Source organism: Oncorhynchus gorbuscha, linkage group LG18, assembly GCF_021184085.1.
Source record: "Oncorhynchus gorbuscha isolate QuinsamMale2020 ecotype Even-year linkage group LG18, OgorEven_v1.0, whole genome shotgun sequence".
Classification (NCBI taxonomy): Eukaryota; Metazoa; Chordata; class Actinopteri; order Salmoniformes; family Salmonidae; genus Oncorhynchus; species Oncorhynchus gorbuscha.
In genome coordinates, this window is record NC_060190.1 from 69,228,952 (window position 1) to 69,241,666 (window position 12,715).

The following is a 12,715-nucleotide window of genomic DNA, read 5'->3' on the forward strand; positions in this document are numbered from 1 at the left end:
CAATGTTGTCGACGGAAACCTACTGTACTTACTGATGTGAGAGAGGACTAGTGCTGGTTATGACATGACATTAGAGTGCCATTTGAAAGGTTGAATCCAAGATGATCAGATATCAGTCTACACAGTCACCACACTTTGGATGGATTCACATGAGAGTAACAGACAGTAGAACTGAGAGAACTGAAAGAACCAGGGCAACAGAACCACTAAATCAAGAGGCAGAGTAACTTGTTCTGCCTTTGGGCGCTGTCTGACTCACACACAACAATATACAAGTGAAACAACAGTGTATAGTATGACTGACCCTCCTGTAACTGTCTTATCACAGAGTCATGGAGTTATTGGCATAGTGATAAGAGGCTGTGTTGCCAGAGATATGTAGATTGTTGCCAACGATAACAATATGAAGAGTTTGGATGTCAGTCCACACAGTGGCCGGATGACAATGTGTCTTTAGGAGATTTGGAGAGAGAATGCAGTTGCAGTGTCTTTATTCACAACCGGACTAACCTAACGTAGCAGGGGGAAAAGGAAGCACACCGAAGGCATGGAAGGCACAAGAGCACCACTATTACAACAGCTCCCTCTAGTGTCCTTACTTGCAAATGACAAGATGAACAGAGGTTATTTATATTACTGTGAAGGAGCTATAAGGATGGTGCCACCTTGATTTGGGAGAACGGGCTCGTAGTAATGGCTGGAGTGGAATGGTTGGAATGGTAAACACATGGTTTCACATGGTTTCCATGTGTTTGATGCCATTCCATTTACTCCGCTCCATCCATTACTACGAGCCCGTTCTCCCCTCAGCAGCCTCAACTGCTATAAGGAGGTTATCTCTCTCTCTCTCTCTCTCTGTATTCCATGTCAACAGAAAAACCATAAACCAATGGATTGGTAAACAAAAGGTTTCATCTATCAAATGTCTGTGGATAATCTTAATGTTGCTCGATTACAGTTCAGCCAGTGTCTAACATGCTACATTATTTATTAAAGTGCTGCATGATTGATTGGTAAGGAAAGGACCTTGACACACGCACTAAAATGGTTTTGTACCTAGTGCACCCCCTTCCCTAAATGAGGCTGCTTACTTTACCTTTAGAAACAAGCTAGTTCAAGACACAAAATGTACTATGGCGATGGCTGTGGAATGGGAACTCCATTTTGTTTCAAATGTAGCTCTGTAACACTGTGTTTCATAGTTTCAATCACTGGTAATGCAGTAGGCCAGGGCTGATGGCTGCTGCGTCAAGGGTATCTCTAAAGGAAATGAAATGGCCTGGTCCATCCTGGACCTAGAAGGCTGCCTGCCTGCCTGCTATTTGCTTAAGGCTCTGGCACTGTGCCCAGGCGATGAAATAAGTCTAATGGTGAAGCTGGCGGTCAAACCAATGCCCCTGTATTTATCTTCCATAAAAAAGTACTGTAGCTGTAACACTGGCTGCTATATGAAGAGCCGAATCCCGTAGGGCACTCTATTTGAGTAATTTTCCATGTGTTGTTGTCAATACATTGATGAATACATTGATGAATACATTGATGAAGATGAAGATCAGCCTGTGAGCTCCCTTATGATGATATTGTCAAGTTGGTTGCCAGCTGTTGAAACAACTTGTAGCTCTAAGCCATTGTTGCCTTCAATGTCTTATACACAGTAGTTTGTAAAGACACAATCTATCATTGATGACTGAACTCCCATGAATGCAGAATCCTGATTATAAGGTTTTGCTTCAGACAAAACAGGGTCAGGGGTAAGGGTAAGAAGGAACCTTAGTTTTGGTCAGTGTTTCCTAGAGTACAGCAATTATTTGCAAACAGGGGATAAGGTGAGAGGAGAGCATTTGTACTGAATGTCTTGTGCAGAGTATGTTTTCTGTGGCATTGCTTTACTAGTCTATTTTATGTGAGGACCATAAATGTTGTCTTAAACAAATTGTTTGGTGAGAGGTCAAATGTGTTGAGACGATATGTTGGTTTATTTGAATCAGTGTTTGTTTAAAGCACTGAATCACTTATTTCAGTGGAAGTAAGACCAAAGAAGCCTGTTGTGTACTTGTTATATATCATCCTCCTCAGTGAATTTAATGAAAATAAAAATAGTGCAACATTAAAAAAGTTATCATTGTTAGATAAAAGTATACTAAATATCTTCACGTGATTTAAAAACACACTGTCTGCAGTAGCCTCAACAGCACTCTGTAGGGTAGCACCATGGTGTAGCCGGAGGACATATAGTTTCCGTCCTCCTCTGGGTACAATTACCTTAATACAAAACCTCGGAGGCTTGTGGTTCTCACCACCTTTTATAGACTTACACAGTAATTGTGATAACTTCTGGAGGACGTCCTCAATCCTATCAGAGCTCTTGCAGCATGAACTGACATGTTGTCCACCCAATCAAAGGATCAGAGAATTAATATATCACTGAAAGCATAAGCTACCGCTAGCTAGCACTGCAGTGCATAAACTTTTGTGAGTAATTGACTCAAAGAGAAAGACAATAGTTGAACAGTTTTTAACAAATTAATTTCTTCAAAAAATGAAGGAGAAGCAAGAAAGAGAGAGAGAGATTTCAAAATGTTTCACTTTCACTCACTTAACTAGCGAATGCAGCTAGCTAGTTTAGCTTACTCAAACACCCATCTCAAACAGATATGTTAGCTAGCTGGCTATGGCTATCTAACACTGGACCTCTTCCAAGTCAAGGTAAGCTTTTGGTGTTATTAATTTATTGCCACCAGAGTCCACCGGTGTAACTGCTAAACTGCTTGCTAACTGTACACTGTACTGCATGAATGTAGCAGTTTTCCTAACGCTTTAATTCTAGTAGCTATGTTGACTTGACGTTAGGTAATATTGTGACAATGTTGTAGGCTGTGTGTAGCTTTAGCGGATAAGATATGAAGGTTTGGATTGGATTATTTTTTTTGCCTGGTCACAGACTGATGTGTTGTGCACTGAAGTCCACAAGCGACGGAAAAAGGTGAGAGGAGGAGAGTGTGTAGATGCGAAAAGGAATTATCCAACGATCAAAGGGCTCATGCTGTTAGAATGTGGGTGCTATGGAAGTGAAATGTGTTTGCGTTTGATCAGGGGTATATTAATTCCGTCAATTCTGTTGAAAAACGAAACGGGGATAAATATACCTGAATTTACCAATAGATACTCACATAATTAACTGTTGGACTAATGATTACACCCTAGATCAGCTAGATGCAGGCAAAATTGTGCAAGGCCGTGTTGAATGTGTCAATGTCTGTCGTATTTGACATATAGTAGCCTGAACCTATCGATGTTACATTGAGCGGGGTGAATGGAATATGAATGACAGTCATCCAATGTGCTGTAAAAGAATAAGGCCATGGTTATAAAAATAAGTTGCCCTCCCTAATCTTAAACGGCACCGGCCACCATTTTAATATACTGAATATACACAATTGCTGACATTTAATCCTAGTAAAAAAATTAGGATCACTGCGTTATTTTAAGAATGTGATGTCAGAATAATAGTAGAGAGAATGATTTATTTCAGCTTTTATTTCATTCATCACATTCCCAATGGGTCAGAAGTTTACATAAGTTTTGGGTAGCCTTCCACAAGATTCCCATAATAAGTCGGGTGATTTATTGCCGATTCCTCCTGACAGAGCTGGTGTAACCGAGTCAGGTTTGTAGGCCTCCTTGCTCGCAAACGCTTTTTCAATTCTACCCGCAAATTTTCTATAGGATTGAGGACAGGACTTTGTGATGGCCACTCCAATAGCTTGACTTTGTTGTCCTTAAGCCATTTTGCCACAACTTTGGAAGTATGCTTTGGGTCATTGTCCATTTGGAAGACCCATTTGCGACCAAGATTTAACTGATGTCTTGAGATATTGTTTCTATATATATATCCACATAAGTTTCCAGCCTCATGATGCCATCTATTTTGTGAAGTGCAGCAGTCCCTCCTGCAGCATAGCACCCACACAACATGATGCTGCCACCCCCGTGCTTCACTCCCGTGCTGCATCCCCATTTTTCCTCCAAACATAAGGATGGTCATTATGGCCAAACAGTTCAGTTCTTGTTTTATCAGACCAGAGGACATTTCTCCAAAAAGTACAATCTTTGTCCCCATGTGCAGTTGCAAACCACAGTCTGGCTTTTTTATCGCGTTTTTCTAGCAGTAACTTCTTCCTTGTTGAGTGGCCTTTCAGGTTATGTCGATATACGACTTGTTTTAGTGTGGATATAGATACTGTTGTGCCTGTTTCCTCCAGCATCTTCACACGGTCCTTTGCTGATGTTCTGGGATTGATTTGCACTTTTCGCACCAAAGTACGCTCATCTCTAGGAGACAGAACACGTCTCCTTCCTGTATGACGGCTGTGTGGTCCCACGGTGTTTATACTTGCGTACTATTGTTTGTACAGATGAACGTGGTACCTTCAGGCGTTTGAAAATTGCTCCCAAGGATGAACCAGACTTGTGGAGGTCTACAATTTTTTTCTGAGGTCTTGGCTGATTTCTTTAGGTTTTCCCATGATATCAAGCAAAGAGGCACTGAGTTTGTAGGCCTTGAAGTACATCCACAGGTACCCCTCCAATTGACTCAATTGACTCAATTGACTCTTATGTCAATTAGCCTATCAGCAGCTTCTAAAGCTGACATAGTTTTCTGGAATTTTCCAAGCTATTTAAAGGCACAGTCAACTTAGTGTATGTACACTTCTGACCCAATGGAATTGTGATACCGTGAATTATTAGTGAAATAATCTGTTTGTAAACAATTGTTGGAAAAATTTCTTGTGTCATGCACAAAGAAGATGTCCTGGTGGACTTGCCAAAACTATAGCTTTTTTCCATCTACGTAATATTGCAAAAATCAGAAACTTTCTGTCCAAAAATTATGCAGAAAAATGAATCCATGCTTTTGTCACTTCTAGGTTAGACTACTGCAATGCTCTACTTTCCGGCTACCCGGGTAAAGCACTAAATAAACTTCAGTTAGTGCTAAATACGGCTGCTAGAATCCTGACTAGAACCAAAAAATTTGATCATATTACTCCAGTGCTAGCCTCTCTACACTGGCTTCCTGTCAAAGCAAGGGCTGATTTTAAGGTTTTACTGCTAACCTACAAAGCATTACATGGGCATTACATATCTCTCTGATTTGGTCCTGTCGTACATACCTACACGTACGCTACGGTCACAAGACGCAGGCCTCCTAATTGTCCCTAGAATTTCTAAGCAAACAGCTGGAGGCAGGGCTTTCTCCTATAGAGCTCCATTTTTATGGAACGGTCTGCCTACCCATGTCAGAGACGCAAACTCGGTCTCAACCTTTAAGTCTTTACTGAAGACTCATCTCTTCAGTGGGTCATATGATTGAGTGTAGTCTGGCCCAGGAGTGGGAAGGTGAACGGAAAGGCTCTGGAGCAACGAACCGCCCTTGCTGTCTCTGCCTGGCCGGTTCCCCTCTTTCCACTGGGATTCTCTGCCTCTAACCCTATTACAGGGGCTGAGTCACTGGCTTACTGGGGCTCTCTCATGCCGTCCCTGCAGGGGGTGCGTCACCTGAGTGGGTTGATTCACTGTTGTGGTCATCCTGTCTGGGTTGGCGCCCCCACCTTGGGCTGCGCCGTGGCGGAGATCTTTGTGGGCTATACTCAGCCTTGTCTCAGGATGGTAAGTTGGTGGTTGAAGATATCCGTCTAGTGGTGTGGGGGCTGTGCTTTGGCAAAGTGGGTGGGGTTATATCCTTCCTGTTTGGCCCTGTCCGGGGGTGTCCTCGGATGGGGCCACAGTGTCTCCTGTCCTCTCCTGTCACAGCCTCCAGTATTTATGCTGCAGTAGTTTGTGTCGGGGGGCTAGGGTCAGTTTGTTATATCTGGAGTACTTCTCCTGTCCTATTCGGTGTCCTGTGTGAATCTAAGTGTTCTCTAATTCTCTCCTTCTTTCTTTCTCTCTCTCGGAGGACCTGAGCCCTAGGACCATGCCCCAGGACTACCTGACATGATGACTCCTTGCTGTCCCCAGTCCACCTGGCCATGCTGCTGCTCCAGTTTCAACTGACCTGAGCCCTAGGACCATGCCCCAGGACTACCTGACATGATGACTCCTTGCTGTCCCCAGTCCACCTGGCCATGCTGCTGCTCCATTTTCAACTGTTCTGCCTTACTATTATTCGACAATGCTGGTCATTTATCAACATTTGAACATCTTGGCCATGTTCTGTTATAATCTCCACCCGGCACAGCCAGAAGAGGACGGGCCACCCCACATATGCTCTCTCTAATTCTCTCTTTCTTTCTCTCTCTCTGAGGACCTGAGCCCTAGGACCGTGCCCCAGGACTACCTGACATGATGACTCCTTGCTGTCCCCAGTCCACCTGACTGTGCTGCTGCTCCAGTTTAAACTGTTCTGCCTTGTTATTATTCGACCATGCTGGTCATTTATCAACATTTGAACATCTTGGCCATGTTCTGTTATAATCTCCACCTGGCACAGCCAGAAGAGGACTGGCCACCCCACATAGCCTGGTTCCTCTCTAGGTTTCTTCCTAGGTTTTGGCCTTTCTAGGGAGTTTTTCCTAGCCACCGTGCTTCTACACCTGCATTGCTTGCTGTTTGGGGTTTTAGGCTGGGTTTCTGTACAGCACTTTGAGATATCAGCTGATGTACGAAGGGCTATATAAATACATTTGATTTGATTTGATTTGATTTATAGCCCATTTAACAAGACATTTGTGGAGTGGTTGAAAAACTAGTTTTAATGACTCCAACCTAAGTGTATGTAAACTAGTTTTAATGACTCCAACCTAAGTGTATTTAAACTAGTTTTAATGACTCCAACCTAAGTGTATGGAAACTAGTTTTAATGACTCCAACCTAAGTGTATGGAAACTAGTTTTAATGACTCCAACCTAAGTGTATGGAAGCTTCCGACTTCAACTGTAGCTGCATCCGACTGTTCCCTGTCAATGGGCCGAGAACCTGTGACGTCAGAAAGTCTATAGGACAAACTGGATAATAATAATAATAATAATAATAATAATAATAATAATAATATGGATAAGTGACTGAACTAATAGGGAACAATGTTGTTGTTGTCTGTAAGAAGGAAGTTGTACGATGGTGTCATTTTGCTGAGTCTACCATTAAATTAGTTTAATGTTACACATTATAACAATTCCAAATAATGTGATAAATGGAAATGTGAATATTCTACCCAAGAATGTGAAGAAATGTGTCAGTTGCCAATCTGAATCTGGTTTACAGTACCCCTGCCGCACCATTGGCTGTTGAACTGTGTGATGGCAGACAGGCCAGGCCTGAGTAGGGATCTCTCTTCCAGACTTCCAGAAACACTGCAGTGCATGTGATCAGGAATAGCCCTGCTCAGCCTGCCGTCTGTCCAGCCAGCCAGGGTAGGAACAAACATAACTCATTGTTTTCAGATGGCGGAGTTGGACTTCCATCAAGTCCATTTAATTAGCACTAAGGGGAAGAGCAAAGCAAGTAGAGAGAAGCAAGGAGGATGTGAGGTGCACGTAGCGTACTGCATGCTTGACCGGAATACAGTGTGATGCTATGCATGACCACAAGTCTGCCATATGTCTTTCTACAAATATAAGTCATATGAAGAAATTAATTATTGATGAAGACTAAGACCATTATTCACAATTGTACAGAACGCAAACGGTTTAGAAACCATGGGCTGGCAGGTAGCCTTTTGGTTAAAGCGTTGGACTTGGACCAAAAGGTTGCAAGGTAAAAATCTGTCGTTCTGCCCCTGAACAAGGCAGTTAACCCACTGTTCCTAGGCCGTAATTGAAATTAAGAATTTGTTGTTAACTGACTTGCCTAGTTAAATAAAGGTTAAAAATATATATATTAAAATGTATCCCTGTCATAGTGTGTCCTTGTAGTCACCTTAGGACTCAAATTACTGTTTTTATTGTCATACTATTACCTCGTTTTAGCTCATTGGTTTATAGATAACAGTCTTGTGAACACAAGCAATCAGGCAGTCAGGCAGTCAGGCAGTCAGGCAGTCAGTCAGTCAGTCCTACAGGCTGAGCATCTCCCCTGAGGCATCAAGATGCAGTCAGCTGTGGTACCCATGTAGCTTACCCCACCCTTCTTCCCTCTGGCATCTTAAATAATTCACTCAGTGCTTATTAGCTGTGTGAATAAGGAAAAAAGAGACAGATCAGAGCCCTTTTTGTTCTAGCAGAGTTTGCTGTAGCGTCATGGCAACCGCTGCTGGAAGAACCCCCCCCTTCTCTCTCTTCACACACCTCACTGCACTCTGGTCCTGCATAGAGACAGCGTCTCCGAGAGGAGAGAGCAGCACCTACGGCCAGACTCTCTGAGCCCCTGCATTGTGCCAGGCTCAGCGTCTGTACGGCACGTCTCTCCTAACTGCTTATCGATTCTCCCAGCCTTTGCTCCTCCCTCCCTTGCTCCCTCCCTCCCTCTCCCTCCCTCTTCTTCGCTGCCTCTCCTTGCTTCTCCTTCTCACCTCCTTCGCTCCCTTACTCTCTCCCTCTCCCTTCCCCTCTCCCTCTCCCTCTCCCTCTCCCTCTCCCCCCCCCTCTCTCTCTCTCCCTCTCCACTCCAGCCCTCCTTCCTTCCTTCCTTCCACCCTCCCTTTCACCCTGCGCCTAATTTTCAAAGCTCAGCATTCCCCTCTGCGTGTACTGTAGAGGGAGAACAAATGAACGAGAGGAGGAGGAGCAGAGTCCAGAGTACGCCATAACCCCCCCCACCTACCCAATTGATGACAAGTAGGATTTTATTGAGTAGCCCTTCAGCCAATGAGGCTGCAGTGCCGGGAAATACAGCAGTGAAACGGCACATAGCTTTGATGCTGGTGCTGATTTGCAGTGTGAGAGAATGTTAATGTGCGCGTGTATTTCATTTCATTTTCCCCAGATCTGATTAACTCCTCACTACAGGCAACTGTTTTGTGTCAGTGTGTGTGAAGAGGGCTTTTGTGAAGAGACCCCCGGGGGTGACTGCGGGGACCGAGCAGTTACAAGAGACTTATCTTCTTCAGAGTGAGATAAACCCCAAAAAACTATTAATCTCAAACATTTCTTCTCTTAAGACCTTATCTCAAGTGTCCTGCAGGTACTACAGACAGAAGTCCCTCTCTCTCTTTTTCTCCAGGAGAAAACAGCTCTCCGATACAGGTAAGGTGTCACTTCTTACTGTATGTACATGTTTGTTGATCGGTGATGAGTGCCGTGGTCATGTATCATTTAGTCATGGCAGTAACCAGCCTCATTACACTGCCCATCTTCCTAGAGGACTGCAGTGGGAGAGGAAAGGCTCAAGGTAATTATAGTAGACAATGATATCTTCCCCAGTTTCAATTTGCTCTGGTTTAATGTAGAGACACTGCAGGGAAAGGGAGGCTGCCAGTGGAACTTTCTCTCTCAGTATTGAGGCAAGTCCTCATGCGTAGCTTCATACAGTGCTGCAGTATCACGTTACATAATAGTAGAAAATGTGTGTAAGAGAGTAGAACTTGGGATGGGGCTGTTTTTCACATGAGAAATCATTGAAACAACACATTTCACAGTCCTCTACTTTTTATGGATACCGTTCACTTCACGTATGCCGATTCAACTATAACTGAGTGATCAGTGGAGTGTGTTTTAGTCCCAATTCAATGTTTGATCAAATGCCTTTAACATTTTTTTTTTTTTACCCTGAACCAAAATATGAGAGAAATTTACAAACAACCAATTTGTTGATCTGTTGATATCACGTTTATATGCAGTTATCTGGTTGATATAAGTCAATTTGTTTTGGTTGATAAAATTACATGATGACAGTTTTGAAGTAACATCATGAGAGGAACAGCCCCGTTCCACTATAGATTCTGCTGCGCTGGGGGGGTGCATGCAAGGTCAATTCTGCTGAACAAGCTATTCTGAAAGAGCCCATGCATGCATTGAAGAGGTGCTACCCTCTACTGTAATGGATTCAAAGTAATGATATTAACTGTCAAAGCTAGGTTTCTCAGAACAAATGAACCACATCGCCCCTTTCCACCATGTATAGCTTGTACCTAAGGTCATTGCATCATCATTGACTACGTTGACTGCGCATCTTTTCTTGGGTTGATTTGAAAGTCTTCCACACCACCCTGAAGGGTACAGTTTACCAGAAAAAAGTGGACCTCAGTGAAAATGCAGCAGTTTATATCAGGTTATAAAACCTGATCTACTAAGCAATTCCATATTCCTCATATGCATACTTTAGTCATGAATCATTAGCATAAGGATGGAACCTCTATATACCACATCAGGATGTAAACAATGGTATTGAGGGGCAGCATTATCCAAGGTGACAAGTGAGTGTCTTTCTATGGGGCTGTTGTGTTCTCAGGTGGTGTTTCAGGCTGGTCGGTCTTCAGGGCCACTATGTGTACAGGACTGGGACTCTCCAGGTTTAGAACCTCCTATAGCTCCTCCCACCAGCTTCCTCCGGTGTACAGGACTGCCTGTACTGGGACTCTCCTGGTTAAGATGCATAGGGGTCCGCCTCCTCTGGCACAGCAGAGGTGATTCAGAGGAGCCACAGCCGCAGCACTCTCTCTCTCTCTCTCTCTCTCTCTCTCTCTCTCTCTCTCTCTCTCTCTCTCTCTCTCTCTCTCTCTCTCTCTCTCTCTCTCTCTCTCTCTCTCTCTCTCTCTCTCTCTCTCTCTCTCTCTCTCTCTCCTCTCTCTCTCTCTCTCTCTCTCTCTCTCTCTCTCTCTCTCTCTCTCTCTCTCTCTCTCTCTCTCACACACATGCACACACACACACACACACACACACACACACACACACACACACACACACACACACACACACACACACACACACACACACACACACACACACACACACACACACACACACACACACACACACACACACACACACACACACACACACACACACACACACACACACACACACACACACACACACACACACACACACACAGTTGTCCAGGGAATAGTGCTGAGCTGGCCATTTCATGGGGGAGGATACTGGGATTACGTACCAGGGCTAGTTCATAAATCAGTAAAATGGAGTCTATTTTGGGTCATAGGGGTAAGTGGGAGAGACATGTCTGGGGTTTTACTGCTTGGTTAAAATGGATGGACTTTCAAAGGAATGAGGCAACACTACAGTAACCCTCACCCTAACCCTTATTTGTGAGTAGAGGAGGTCAATTGCTGTTTCCTCTCCTGGTCAACATAAAAGCATAACAGTTAAGAAATATTCCCGTACATCGATAGGTCTTCTAACTCTTCACGTTGGAGCGGTTGGGCAGCTGAAAAGGAAAGGCCTTGATGCTTCACCACAATCTCTCTCTCTCTCCCTCTCTTGGATAGATTTTGTGCAGTAATAAACTGTTTGTATGATCTCCCCCAGAAGATGTTCCATTGTTAATGACACGCCAGGTGCACATTGAGATGATACTGAGATGATATTTTTCATTGTGAGTCAAACTGCATATAAGCTAGGGAAGTCTTGGCAGACATTGACATTTCTGTAACACATTTTGTGAAGTACATACGGATGTTTTATAATGTGCTTTGTAAACTGACTAAAGGCTGTTTTTGTAAGACTGATGCAAATTTTGGAAATACAATGGCCTGTTGTAATTCTCTAACATGGCCTTTGTAGCGTTTAGCCACCGTTTAGCCACCGTTTAGCCACCGTTTAGCCACCGTTTAGCCACCGTTTAGCCACCGTTTAGCCACCGTTTAGCCACCGTTTAGCCATGTTACAGCCATCTGAGCCAGTGATGTATTATGAAGTCATGTTTAGCCTACTTTTATAGTGAGCCTGGACTTCCCTCTAAAAGTTACTGACTTGCTGTCTTTGTTTCATTGGGAACTGCAGGCAAACACTGTCAGTTTACGCTTTACTGCTGTGGTAGAGGGTTTGTTTGTGTAGCCGGCCACTGGGGTCAGATAGGAGAAAGGAGAAAAAGAGAGACAATACAAAGGAAAGTAATGAGATGTTGTCAGAGTCCTATCTTCCTCTCTCCGTTCTCTCCAGGTCCACTGGTACTGAAGCTAGCTGCCTGCCACCCCAATTGTCACTGCTTCTAGACAATAATGAAACCACCCTACAGGTTATTTGGCATACACATTATGGCAAGCTACTCCTGTTATTCACATACTCAGAGATAAAGGCCTACATTTTCATTAAAGTGTAAGTTTTCTCTGCCTTATAGTATATAATACATACTGTATCTTTGGGATCCATAACATCAACATTGCATTGATTCTAAAGTTTGAACAATCCCAAAATGCTATGTTGAACTTGCTGCAAGTGTCATATCTAGCCTGAAATCCAGTCTGTTTGTGCTAACTTCCACTCCTTGCCACTCCTTGTCATGCATGACAAGGCAAGGCGTGGAATGTTAGCACAAACAGACTATCATATCTATGTTTCTTGTTGTTTCATGCGCTACTACCCGTGAACAGACTCTGAGTCTATGATCTTTTGAATGATAAAACATGCTCTTGTCCAGGGTCCCCCTTCCGGGCAAATCAGTGACCCAGCGACCTCCATCATACGTCTTGTATTATCATCAGGTGAATGATAATGGCAAGGAGAAGTAATCATTATTTTGAAGTGAATAGATTTGGTAGATGGTTTTCATTATTTTGACCTCCCCACGTTATAATTGGAAGAGAAAGTGTAAACTCTAA

The 12,715-nt window shown here is 43.6% G+C and overlaps 1 protein-coding gene across 2 annotated transcripts in view; it reads left to right on the top strand.

The window, feature by feature from the left end:
• The first annotated feature begins 8,823 nt into the window (after window positions 1-8,823).
• LOC124003586 (synaptotagmin-2-like) overlaps window positions 8,824-12,715 on the top strand; it is a 68,013-nt gene continuing 64,121 nt past the window's right edge. For both annotated transcript variants that reach the window (XM_046311946.1, XM_046311949.1), the window contains exon 1: window positions 8,824-9,182. The gene's annotated coding sequence lies outside the window, so the exon portion shown is untranslated. The remainder of the gene's footprint in view (window positions 9,183-12,715) is intronic.